The following is a 14,266-nucleotide window of genomic DNA, read 5'->3' as shown; positions in this document are numbered from 1 at the left end:
TGGCAAAGTTTCTCTCCTCCTTGGCGTTTCTTCAAAGATGCCATGATTCTGACACTCTGCCACCCTGTGTCACAGTGAAACATCATCTAAAGACACCAGCAGCAATGAGAATTCTTCGCCGAACCAGCGAAGCGATATTGAGAGAGAGAATCCACAACAACCGCCGCTCCATTCACCACTGTTCAGAAGAATTATACAGACTACACCTAGAATTGAGCTCCTCGCTGACAGCATCTGACTGGGATACTCTGGACCGAATTACGTCTGAATCATCCCGCAAGAAGTTTTCTTCAATCCAGGAGAAACAAATTAAGAAGTACTACAAACTCAAGAGCAGACAGCATCCCTTAGATGAGGTCCAAGGCCCTAAAAAGGACCATCGTACTATCGTGAACCTAACAGACGAACGGCTGAGCGATGCTGCAAAGTCAATTCTATCCAAGGGCTTGTCCCTGCCCTTTCTTTTTACTCAAAATCCTTACCTTAATCACAGTTTTCAGCATTTCAAGCTTGATATTCACTTCATCTACATCATTTATATTTAATTTATCTCCCGTAATAATTCCCTCACCTCACTTTCTACTTCCTTTTCCTCTGTCAATATTATCTATACATTCCTGTATACCTCTATTCTTATCCTCCTCCTGGGTCAGAAATACGAGTTCCATAGCAAATCTTACTCCATATATCTTAACTAGACTCTATTTGCACTTTGGTGCTGTGATTTTCCCTTTAATTCTCCTCTTTTTATTTATTCCAAGGATTATCTCTATCTCATTTGTCTTGCTCCGATCTGCATCACTAGAGATATATTTTAACATGCATAGCTGCAACGTATGTAATGAGAAACAGTCTATGAGAATGTTCATGTCACAAAGGCAAATTTCTTAATAGATTTATGAAAGTGGAGTGGATGTAAGGGAAATTGCTTAAATAATCACTTCATAAATAGAACATGGTACGATAAAATTATGTGAGGAAGTCATATTATTGCGTTTATGATAATGGAAGCACATACGTTAATTATAAGTGAGTGATGTCAGTGAGGCGCATTCAGAGATTACTTGGTACAGCATTCAAAAGGATTACCCCAGAAGTAGGTTGTAAAAAAATTACTTACAGTGACAGCATGTAACAACATAATTACATTGAAAACCCATATCCCAAAAAGACAGTTGCAATAAAGGGGTCATCATGATGGAATCCTTATGCTTTGCAATTGATACAAATAAATTCTTTAAATGCTCTATAAATAACTGTATCTTTGTACAGTGATGTATCCATGGGGGGGGGGCTAAGGAGGGTATCCAATTTACTAACCTTGGATATCCAATTTACACTAGATAGAATGGTGGTATATTTCCGGCCCCCACTACAGCTGGAATTTGAACCTCACCTAGCCCACCCCCTTGTCCCTATCCTGGATCCACTACTATCTTTGTATAATTTAGTACTCTGCTAAATATTTAAAACATGTTCAATGAAAGCTTCATATTTAATGGGCTGAGAATAAAAGAAAATACCTATCTCATGTATAGTAAGGAATTCATAAACACCACTGAGAGTCGAAATTTCATGCTTTCATTCTGATTAGATATGTTTTTCAACAGATTCTTTACAAATTGAACCCAGCAACTTTATTATCTTTACACCCATTTCATTTCCTTAAATCTTAAATACAATACAAGCCTTGCTGTTGATTAGATATGAAGTTAGTTACATTAGCACTTAAAACTTATTCTCACACAAGGTTTGCAAAAATAGTATTTACATAAAGAATAGATCCCCCATCATAAGCTATGAGCCAAAAAGAGTTGCAATATTTTGTTACAGATGCATACTGTCATAACAACATGCAGCCTACTTGTAAAGTACGTAAGGTTTGCTGCAAACTGTACATTTATTTAATAATTGGATGGCAAGAGCCCTTGAAGTAACTGTGGTAGGGTTATGCACAAGTTATTCAAGCTTAATTCATTCTTCTCTAATTTAAATTTTCGACTGTGAAGCTATGTACATGATCAGTGATTTCTGAACATCCATTCAATTTTATGAAGGCAATGAATACATTTTCGATGGCATTATCATAAAGACTCACAGTCATCCCTATTACAGTATCAACTACACTATTGACAGCCAGTATCAAAATATGTTTCACTTTCTACTTCAAAGGTAAGGGCTACTTGGTGTCATCCAATAGGTGTTGATCTCTCAAATGAAGAAATTTAAACTTAGTTGTGTCCCTTATTGAAAATTTATTTGCCAGAGATTATGGATTTCATGAAACGTATTGCTTCTCAACAGTATATAGTCATATATAAGATGTCGTCATAAATAAGATGAGATAATTTAAAGTTATGAAATATCTGCTGCTAGCTGACAATTATTTGGCTCAATGCTTTTCGAGTCTGTTACACGAGTGGCACATGACTGAATTTACCTCCTTATTGTGAACATTTTAATAAAACTAAAAATGATTCTATAAAAACACAAAAATCATCAAAGGAATTACCATAAATTAATTGATCATAACAATGACATCATAGTGATAGAAGCCTCGTTATCGTTTTAATGAACACTGATGAATTTTTCTATTAGACGGTGGTTGGTTATAAATTCTGTTATTTAAATTATGGCCATGGTGAGTACTTTGAAAACGGGAAAGGCTTTGATTATTCACAACTTGCAAGTTGTTCCTAATTCCGTAGGGAACGCAGAGATGATGATAAATTAGCTAGGGGGCCATACTAACGCTAAGAAGATATATCTTACTGCAAAAGTATGATTAAAATTTATCGTCATTATGATTACATAGTAGCCTCAAAATGTTCCTAAAATCTCTGGTGGCCTACTAAATAGAAAACCATTTCGATTGGTTTCACAATACAAATGCGAATCTTCGTTCTCGTGTAATAAGCACAAACAAGGTTAATTTACCACTATTTCTTGCAAAGGGACTCGACCTTGATTCAATCCATTCACAAATAGTCATTTATTATCTCCGTGTAATTTATGGTTTACACGTATATCAGCACTCATACAATTAACGCTTGTACTTGCCAAATATTCACAATTCGAGGCGAGTATTTTTATTTTAACGACACACTGATGATTGACCATTAGATCGTCAATGATTAAAACCGAAAATATTGGCTCATCTTCGTTTTCAAAGCTAACTATCACTTCAAAACAAACGTAAACAATTCTTTCACCATACCCCAACTCGATTTTTTAAATTTTGACTTTCGTCTGTTTCACTTTTCGCGATCAATTGTTGGTATGAGAATTACAGTAGCTGTGCTTTCCTCTCGTTAAAGTTCCCATCAGCCAACCGGCGGTAGGATTTGCTTTATAAAACACAACCTCTCGTTAAACTCCACGTTACCGTAATCTTCACGTTAGTTAACGTGAGGTTTAACCAGACATAATAAAACCGGCCCATAGTGTACGGAAAGGAGAGGGAAATCTTTCAAAAATGTATGCAACTACTTAAATAATGAACGAGGAATGAAGGAATTTTTTTCATTCTTCAAGAGTTTTGAAGTTTTTTCAAGTACTTCGAAGAGGACTTTTTTATACCGAAAAAATAACTCTGTACAAGCCCATAAAAATAGCAGCACAAAAGAAGCGATGAGATAGTTATTGTCATGGCTGCAGGCGGATACAGGAGATAGGCGACGCGGATTAAAGAATGGCGCTTATTTCTTATCTTGACAGTGCCATAGAAAAAATGAACAATACAATAATTTCTCATTTAAATTTCATTGGCGTTGTACTTTAAATAGATCATTATAGCGTTAATCTTACTTGTCAATGAGAATATCGAGAGAATTAACAGTTGGGCGCAGACTAATCATTTGAATTTGAATGTAGGGACAACAAAGTCAATAATTATGGGAATTACAGAACAAGGCTGCACGATCCAGGTGAGGAAGGCTTCTGTCTTTACAGGAGAAATGCGTTTATCGGGTGTGAGTATTTCTTTAGCTTTGATGAGTCGATGTAGAGATCTTAAGAAACAAAGGCCTCGCATAATGGGTTTGAGGCGTACATCTAAGGTTCACTGAAACATTACACAGAGATTTTTTACAGTTTTCTTTTGTGGTAAATCGATACCTTCACTGCATAAACGCTAAACAAACAGCAACCGAATCAAATCCGCTCATATAGTACGTAGACCTTGTAATACTAGATGAGCGGATTTGATTCTGTGGGTGATTGTTGAGCTTTGGTGCCGTGGAGGTATTCATGTATACACCCTCGGCTCACCGTGTTGTGGCAAATAAATAAAAGGGACTCGTGAATATAAGAGCAAGACATTCAAGGGGAATAAAGAATCCTTCTGGACGGCAACAATGAAGAGGGTCGTGGGAAATAATATCTGGGGACGTACAAACGAGGGTAGGTGGCGTGAAGACCGCCATAATATTTACGACCCTCGGGACTTGGGTCTAAGTGGGATTCCATTCAGAAACAACGGTCCAATAACGTCACTCCAACCGGAGTTTATCGTTTGAACTATCGCCCACTGTGTCTCCTCAGGGGCCCACACTTGGACCACAGTTTGTCAAAGCTTATCCGAAGCTACCCATTCGGATAGTGTAAAATCCCAAGATCAAAGCCTGATGGAGTGGAATTGTTCCATATTGAAATTAACACAATTTCCGCAATTATGAAATTTATTCCGACCTAGAATTCGTTGTTACTACCAGTGGCGCAGCAAGGGAGGGGGTTTTTGGGGGATAAATACCCCCCAGAACTCAGTGAAATTTTAAAATTTAATCCGTTTTAATTAATTCGATAAATATTACTTTAGGAATAGTGTAAGGATTGATAAAATGTCCCTCAGAAAGCCGTAAAACTCACCATTTTGAACCAATTATCCTAAAACATTTCTTGCGGAAGGCGGCCGCACCTCCCGTATTCCATACCCCCAAGTATTAGTTGCTCCGTCCCCCCCCCCTATCCTTAATTCCTAGCTGCGCGCATGGTAAGTACATCATCTTCAAGATAAAAATGTTTTGTACCTTTCAACCATTTTGTACCTTGAAGATGATGTAGTAATATTGAAACCTTGGTTGGCATATATTTTACAATCGTGAAAAATTGCAAGTGTTTATTTAAACTATTCTGGTGGCTCAAGACAAATCAAACATCACCATTTCGGAGGTAAAAAGTAAACTGATAGTGAAACCGCTTTCTTCAGGCCATTTTCAAGAGCCAAGTTATCGTCGCGGCATTAAGAATGACCTGTTAACTAGTGTTCCTTATTGTGCGTGCGACATTCAATGTCCGCGATGTGCAATGATGCTAGATCCCTATCCCCTATCCTAAACAACCTTTGCGTTGATTCGCTGAGTTAATGAGCGAGGAAACGGAATAATACTGCATTTTTATGAATCCATAAATCGACCTCAAAATGAAAAAAAGAAGATATTTGGCAGTGAAGAATAGTCTCGCGTTTAAAAACGGGTAAGATTTCCCAAAAATCCTTCCAACTTTTCGATGAGCCTTCCATCGCACTCACGGATTCAGAGGTGCAATGCAATCCAATGAAAATCTATTCGATCAACGAAGCGTCGGAGGGAGATTTGGGAAATCTTACCAGAGAATTCTACACTTCGCCATTATTCGCAAGGAAAAAACCGGACATATCAGACATTCTTCTTAAGGGTGCGGTACAAATTATCCCAATGATTTTGCGGCGATCGTCATATAGCGATGTATTTATTCTAGGGATGGTCAGATCGGATACCGCGGATCCAAATATCCGCGGATATTGCCCTTCATCAGATACATCGGATCAAAAGTTGCGGAAGACATCGGATGTGGATCATAAAGATTTTAAATAATAGCTTTATTGAATGCATAAGGGTGGAAAGAGTTTCGATTCTATCTTTGAATGCGCCGTCCTACTCATGAACCGTTTTGTTTGAAAGCTCTTGCAGAGGTTGTCATTACACTTCTTTCTTAATATTCGTCTCAAACCGGCCAAATTTTGAGATACGTAATGTAAAAACGTAGCCATCGATATTGAGGATTAATATGCAACAATCGCCAGAGAGCGGTCATTTTTTAAAACCCGTTGATAAGGGAGCCGAGGGTAAGCACAGATAGAGCTTACCAGTGACGCACTACGTCTACATAATAACCTGCGAGCCACCTATAGGGTGTGTGGAAGGGGGTGATCAATCTCTAGCATGCAGTATGCAAGAGGATTCCCAGATTCACACCACACGGTCATAAAAACGTTGCGCCTCGATCTAATTATGCATCCACATTCATGCAAAAGACAACATTTGCCGACCTCACATCAAGTCAAAATTTCTATAAAGCTAAAAATGCGAAACATGCTGTTAGGAATACTGGGAAATTAAAAGACATGCATTTAGTTATGCGTAGGTTAGTAGGGCCACCTTTATGCATTGGCTATATAGGCTCTCTACGATTTTTATCCGGGATTAGGGATTATTTCGGATAAACGCCGAGGACAAAACTCTAAAAAGTTCGTATCCATGCTTCTGGGTTTCACCACATGGATTTTCTTAGCGACGACAGTTTCTTTGTGACGACGGGTCGACCTGGAGACGCCGGTTTGAATACCGGAGAAACAGTCGTCGAATAGAAAATCCGTGGTGACACCCAGAAGCATGGAGACACCATGTAGACAACGCCACGGAAAACTACGCATCAACTCTAAAAAGATATAACTCCGTGGGAGAGAGTTCATAAACGCCCGCAGGAGACGTGGCGTATCCGTGACGGTCAACAAAACCACATATCGCTCACCGCACGGAACGTCTCCAAGAATGCAGGCCGCGTCGGAATATACGCTACGCGCGCTGTGAATCTCGATCGAGCAGTCATTTGACGTCCACCGCTGCCGGTCACAAGCATGACGCGTCCGCCCATGTCATCCGACCCCACTCCGAGTACGCCTGTTGACATTAGAGGACAGAGAAACCAAAAAGAGCGCTCAAGTGTCAAGTGGAAAATTGGGAAACGCGCAATTTCAGTTCCATAGTGATAAACGGGAATGGATACCAAATGAAGCATTTCCTACTTAATTAATAATAAATACCCAGAGTAGCCCCCCAATGCTGCCTGCTCCGTAGTCAGGTCTGGCTCATTGGGCATAGCCAGTATTGCAGCATTACAACCAAATGACATTGAGAACAGGTCCACAGAGCAGGGCGGTGCCACCCAAATGTCATTGAAGGACAATTTTTCCGTGCTTTGGTGTTTCACTACATTAATATGCAATGTATTTTCACTCACATCTGTCCCACGTTTTTTGTTTTTCTGTGTTTACGGCCACGACTCCATGAAATGTAAACGATTTTTCTCAAGCAGCTAGCTCTCACGGAGAGCTGTATAGTTAGCTATTTTCAACGGTATTTATACAAAAAACATCTAAGCCGATGATAATTTTATTGCGAAAAAAATCATATTTTACGTCGATTTTTATTCAAAAAAACATACATATCGACATATTTTCACCTCGTAGCCACGAAAAATGAATTATTCTCATCGTTTGTACAGTTCTCAAGGTGAAACATGATTTGGCGACTTCTACCGAAAACCAGGGTACACCTCTAGGAAAGTCTTTTGAATTTCGCGGTTTTCCCATTACCTCGGTGTTAGGACCAACTTAGGTCCCCGGGTGGTTTTTTTCAGCATTTGTCATCAGATTAACATGAATTTAAAATGATGGTTTTCAAGAATACGTATCCCGAAATAAACGAATTCTCATAAACGGAAACCGATTTACCCGATAAGGCACCAATGCCTGACCGAAATAAAGCTCTCCTAACTCCCACGGCACTGCTAGAGAGCAACTTAACTTTAGAAGGACGGCAGGGGTCATTTGACCCATTTTCAGAATTCAAATTTATTTTTCTCTTATTAAAATATTTTTTTTAAATTTGAAACTTTTTGACTTTGTTCATTTTGGTCTATATTTTGATAAATTAGTGAAAATTCAACTATAATGTTTTGTTTTAAATTTTTATGACGTGTTATACCTAGAAGGACGGCTAGGGGTCATTTGACCCACAACTGGTTTTCGCGCTACTTTCTTGCGCGTGGGCACTTTAGTGCCATGTATATCATTGTGTTGTGGGAAGATTTTCGGATGAGAAAGTAAAAGAAAGGTGCTATTTCGCTCTCGTCCGACCGCACCTTGAATATGCAGCGAGTGTATGGGATCCAGTGCAGAAAGACTTAATCCGCGAGCTGAATAAGATACAAAGGAAGGCTGCGCGTTTCGTCAAAAACCGCTACGGGCGTACTGACAGTGTTACCCAGATGTTAAGCGAATTAGGCTGGGAGCCGTTGGAGACTCGGAGGCTGCGCGCTAGGCTTAGATTGCTTGAACAATTAAGAATGGATATATTTAAGAGCGACACAGAGAACATAATCTTAGAGCCACACTATATTTCCAGGTCCGACAGAAGCGATAAATTAAGAGAGATTTTTAGCCGAACGGATAGATATAAGAATTCGTTTTTCCCCCGAACAATAAAGGACTTTAATAAACGCTTGTCCCAACCTCGTTAGAGCAGTACTTTTTTTTTTTTTTTTTAATAGCTGTAAACGGCTGGTGTCCTAACACCCCCTGCCACACGCCTTTTAGGCGGCTTGCGGGGTATTATGTAGATGTAGATGTAGATGTAGATCATATAATCAGCAAGATGCTAGTGTGGTAGATAATTTTCTTCATTTTGAATCTGGAAGTACCCGGTTCAATGCCAGTTTTGTCCCAAGGGCTCCTATCTGTATTCGAAAACCTAGGCATAGCGACTTGTTGTGCAAAATCTTTCGTTATTTTTTGGGCAGCAAAGTAAAATAAAACCTTTTCAATCCTTGAGATGCGTAAATTCATGTAATTATGATATTTTAATTTTGTTTTATTTATTGTTCAATGATTATTGTATAACCCACACCCGAAAATCGTCACGTATCCCAAGCATTGTTTTCCGTCGTCCAAGATTCAGAGCTCTTAGAGACATTATTTTCAATATCGACTCATCAGGTTTACGAATAACTTTCATATTTCTTGCCTGACGGCACTGTCACTTGACCTAGCCCCTTTGCCGTGTGTCCAGCATTAGTGCCGCCTGACCCAGTCGGGGTTTGGGGCGGGTTGACTGCTCGCTGCGTCCTGGGGAAAAATCCAGTCTCTTTTTGAGAGAGCGGAGGAATTGGGTGGACTGTAAAATTCTACTGTAAATCCTACCCTTGGAATCCGCACGTAGGTCGAAGAAGAAGCATTACTGCAAGTTTCTGGAAGATACAAATAAGGATACGGTTGGCGGTTGAGTCCCTGCCTTTCGAACGGCAATTACCGTTACTTCTGAAAATGTTGTCCTTTAGTATGAATTTCTAATGCTCTCCAGCTCTCTATCCCTCCAATGCAACTAGAGAAGATTCTACCATAATGCGCTTTCGTTTGTAGATTTTTACGCATGCATATCAGTAGCGAGTTGAGGAAGAAAGTAAGAAGTCGAAAAATATATCAAGAGAAGAGAATCGTCGCGAATCAAATAGCTGTAGGGAATATTGAAGATCAGTCTGGAAGTGAATCGTTAACATCAGTTCAAGGACATTCTGACCAATCCATCAACATCTGCGTGTGATGGAAGCAACGAAGTTCAAGATAGTGAATCCGATGGCGACTTTGGCGTGATAGCAAATGCACAGCTCTATCCAACAAAATGCAACTGTCCATTTATGACGTAAATTCCAAATAAACCAGACAAATTTGGAATCAAGTACTGGGTTTTGACAGATGTGAAATGAAAATACAGCCTAAACGAATTACCATATTGTGGCAAAGATGATGATTGGCCATCAAATCAAGCGTTGGGGAAATAAATAGTTACTAAAGTGACCGTAACATACAAGAATTCAGAAATAAATGTAACTTTTAACAACTATTTTCCATCCATCCTGCTGGGAGGGAGTCATAAAAAAATGGAAAACTTCTCTTGCATGGACGATCTGAAAAAAACAGGCGTGACGCACAAATATCCATGAACCCTAAAATAGCCATGTAATCCATTCAACGCGAGTGTTCAAAAATAGCTTATGCCATACTCTTTCGTAGAATCAGGCAAACTAGAACAATAATGTACTTTCAATCAGCAGCATGATCTCAGACGACACTATTTCCGAAACGAATAAAAGAATACCAGAGACCATCCCATTCCATAATAAAAACAAAGCGGGAGTAGATATGATGGATAGTATGTAACAATTTATTTACACGTCTCCAAATCCAACAGCCATATCTCCACTGGCACAAAAAAGAAAAAGGTGCCAAATACCATCAAATTGAATCATTGCACCAATTTCCTTTCCATTTTCCAAATTCCTTTTCATGTGCAAATGGCTGGTGTCCTAACACCCCCTGCCACACGCTTTTAAGCGGCTTGCGGGTTAGTGTGTAGATTTAGATGTAGATGAATAAATCATCCAATGAACGCATTCAGCGCAAAAAAGTATTTTGTGGAAAGAGCGCTGAAAAATATGTCTGTCTGAGATTTACAACAAAGTAATAAGTTTTAAAAATTTTAATTTGTAAACCCAGTACCCCTATTTTTTAAACATGTAACACAACCTTTGTATTGAGTGTATGTACTTTCATTATATGATTTGCAATCGACTACTACATACGGTTTAATTCATGATTCTTTAAAATAATTGTTATTAACTTTTGACGACGGAAATAATATTTAATAACGTTAAATAGTGTTTTTAATGAACTGATTCAACAATTAATACGATTAAACTGAATATTAGTGGAAAATTAGGCGTTTTATTCCAAAATACATTTTAGGGGTCAAATGACCCCTAGCCGTCCTTCTAGGTAGCGCGAAACTCCCGTCCTCCTAGTGTTAAAAGAAAGAATGCGAAATATGTACAGATGGACACCACTGCAAACTTCATACCTATTCATTTCCACGATTGTACTTTAATTTACGTTGCACTGAAATAATAAAATTTTAAAATCGCAAAAATACATGAAAAGAAACGCTCTCGTCATACTTTATCAACTATGCGATTGGTGATTTTTCCGTTTTAATCCCCGTTTCATGCAAAAAAGTAAAATCGCTCGTTTCTCTTTAATTTCAGCAGTCTGTAAAGAGACGACCAACACAGCAAATCCATTTGAAGCGACAAATGCATAGTGGCATTGAAAAAAAGTAGCATATGAAATTAGAAAAGAAAGGGCATTGACAACAAAATGCCGTAGAAAGTCAAACTGAATAAAATGCGCTCTATTAAAAAATCGAGATATTCTGGGCCACAAGTCCAAATTGGACGCAAGGAAAATTAAAATTCTAGTTACATCTTCACATGTACAGTGGCGGAAAAAATTAACGCAAAGCTCGTTGGCGTCTGAGAGCGGCCAGTTCAGGAACTACTTGTCTACCAAAATTTTGCCCTCGTAATGCTCTCATACAACCGGGAGTTTTAAAAGCAATATATCCCTTATACCGGGGAAATAATCATACCCGTCGCATTATCACAAGGCGCAAAAGATCCAGCTACGAATTCTTCGCCATATTCTCCGAAGTATGCTTCGCCCTCGACTCACCTACAATGGAATCCACTCTCGTCGGGACATAGTGGACACAGCCGACATATTGGGCATTGAGACTGCCCTAAAACCCAATCGTTCGGGTGGTGTAGTGGGTAAAGGCTTCATGCTTCGAATCAGGGGTTCCACGGATCGAGCCCCAGTGACGGATGACTTGATGCTGCTCACAAACACACTGTAAATATTTTTCTGATCTTAAAACTTCGCAATATCTATCAATAGGTCCATAGGACGTTGCATGGCTATTGAATTCTTACGCGCTTATTTATTTGTTGAAATTCAACCACCATATTGCATAACCATTTGGGCAGTTGACTGTGGAGTGAATTTTGACTACCATTTCCGCGTCGTCCAGCACCGATTCAAGGCCCCTAACCATTTGCTGCATGTGTGATGTGTCACGGCCTGCTACTCCTCCCCTTCAAGGGAAAACTCCTATAGAGTTCCTCAAAACAGAATGAAAGCACTTTTTTGAGCCACCTCCGAGAAATCAGTTGTTTGTTTTCAGTTCAGTATTGCAATGCTTTGCTCAATATTCTACGCCCAATAAGTTTCCCGAGGATTATATTGGAACAACTTGTAACATACTGCAATTGAAAAGAAATGCGAAGCCGAATTGATTTAGGTAACGCAATATGTTATGGCCATTTTAAGGTTCAATAATATCTTTCATGTAGTTATCCAAAGAAATTGATTAATTTGGTCAGTAAACGATTTCTTTCATAGTGAAATGAGAGGAGTAATTAGAGCTTTTTGAACTTCATAATGTCTTTAAAACTTGATTTTTAATCTCAATGATGATCCATATGAACGCGTATTTGATTAACAACATCAACTAAAAATTAGATCTTTATTAAAATAGATGTATCTGAACTAAGCGTTATATGTTTTTAAATTTTATACACTGACATAAAATGAGAATCAGAAAAGTATTATAATTTTCACTTATTGAAAAGTTATTTAGGAAACTGGAGATAATACTGAAATTTGAATGGTTGGAAAGGAACGTAAAGGAATTTAATTGTATTTAGTTAATAGAAGGGAATGAATTTTATCTAGAATTTGTTTCCGTGGTAATCGAATTATGATTAATATTTCCTTGCTACAAGTTGATACATTTCATGGACTGATATATTTTTCCTTGTGAATTTCTCGTTCAGGCATAATCAATCAATTGATTCTCGAATTTATTTCTTCTAAATCCAGTGAATATTACTTTTCTTCAAATCCGATCTTTGATGCTAGTTTTCTATATCAATTCCTGCATAATTCCCCTCTTCTCTGAAACACAAATGCTTAACCTTGCAGTCATTTACCGGTCTACTCCGTTTTTGTGTCCAAATCCTTTTCCGCAAAATATTTAATGTCCACAATTAAACTCATTTACTTTTCTTTTGCTACGTAGACTGTTTCAGAAGTCCATCTTTGATGCACATTTCAATTATGCAACAATCATGGGAGTAAATCCTTCGTAAGAAAGTGAAAAGAAAACGCCTGCTGTATATGAGGTAAATTTTTTGTAATCATTATGTGGCTTATTGGAAATATATTTTTTGCTAAGACAATGGGAAAATTCGACCACACACTATAATTCACGGGATGGTCAAAAAAACTCTATCGCTCCTCTTCAATGAATAGAGAATACTGGAAATACGGCCATAAAATGAAGATGTAACAATGAATGGTAATTCATGTGATTACAAGAATAAAATTTCTTCATTGATAGGTGAAGGTAATGAAAAATCATTTTTATTTTTAAATAGTTAGTTTGTAAATTAACATAAATGTCTTACAACCGCCTTTCTGACGCGAAATTACCTCGAAAAATTCATTGTGAGATTTACTCTATTCCTTTACCTATGTTGAGAGCTAAAAGTAATCACAAGTTCGAAGTAGGGAATAAATAAATAGCTGAAAACGGGGACAGTCCAATATTTCTATGATTTCGAAATAACATAAGTTCCATAATAATGATAAAATATTTTTTTAATGTATGCGTAATGCTCATTTTGTTGAAAAATTTAAGGGTAAGTCTAACCTCTGTTAACTTAACCATTTGCTCAATGTTTCTGATGAAATACATGCGCAGACGCCAAAAATTAACCGATTGAGAACTACTGTGTTTGGGCGGCTTGATGTTCTTCCTTCGCTCAGCTCTGCAGAACTTCCGAGGAATTTTCCCTTGAAATGAGGGAGGAGTAGCAGGCCGTGACACATCACACATGCAGCAAATGGTTAGGGGCCTTGAAGCGGTGCTGGACGACGCGGAAATGGTAGTCAAAATTCACTCCACAGTCAACTGCCCAAATGGTTATGCAATATGGTGGTTGAATTTCAACAAATAAATAAGCGCGTAAGAATTCAATAGCCATGCAACGTCCTATGGACCTATTTATAGATATTGCGAAGTTTTAAGATCAGAAAAATATTTACAGTGTGTTTGTGAGCAGCATCAAGTCATCCGTCACTGGGACTTGATCCGTGGAACCCCTGATTCGAAGCATGAAGCCTTTACCCACTACACCACCCGAACGATTGGGTTTTAGGGCAGTCTCAATGCCCAATATGTCGGCTGTGTCCACTATGTCCCGACGAGAGTGGATTCCATTGTAGGTGAGTCGAGGGCGAAGCATACTTCGGAGAATATGGCGAAGAATTCGT

The sequence above is a fragment of the Ischnura elegans genome, chromosome 5 (genome assembly GCF_921293095.1).
Source record: "Ischnura elegans chromosome 5, ioIscEleg1.1, whole genome shotgun sequence".
Taxonomy (NCBI): Eukaryota; Metazoa; Arthropoda; class Insecta; order Odonata; family Coenagrionidae; genus Ischnura; species Ischnura elegans.
Note: the sequence above shows the minus strand (reverse complement) of the source record.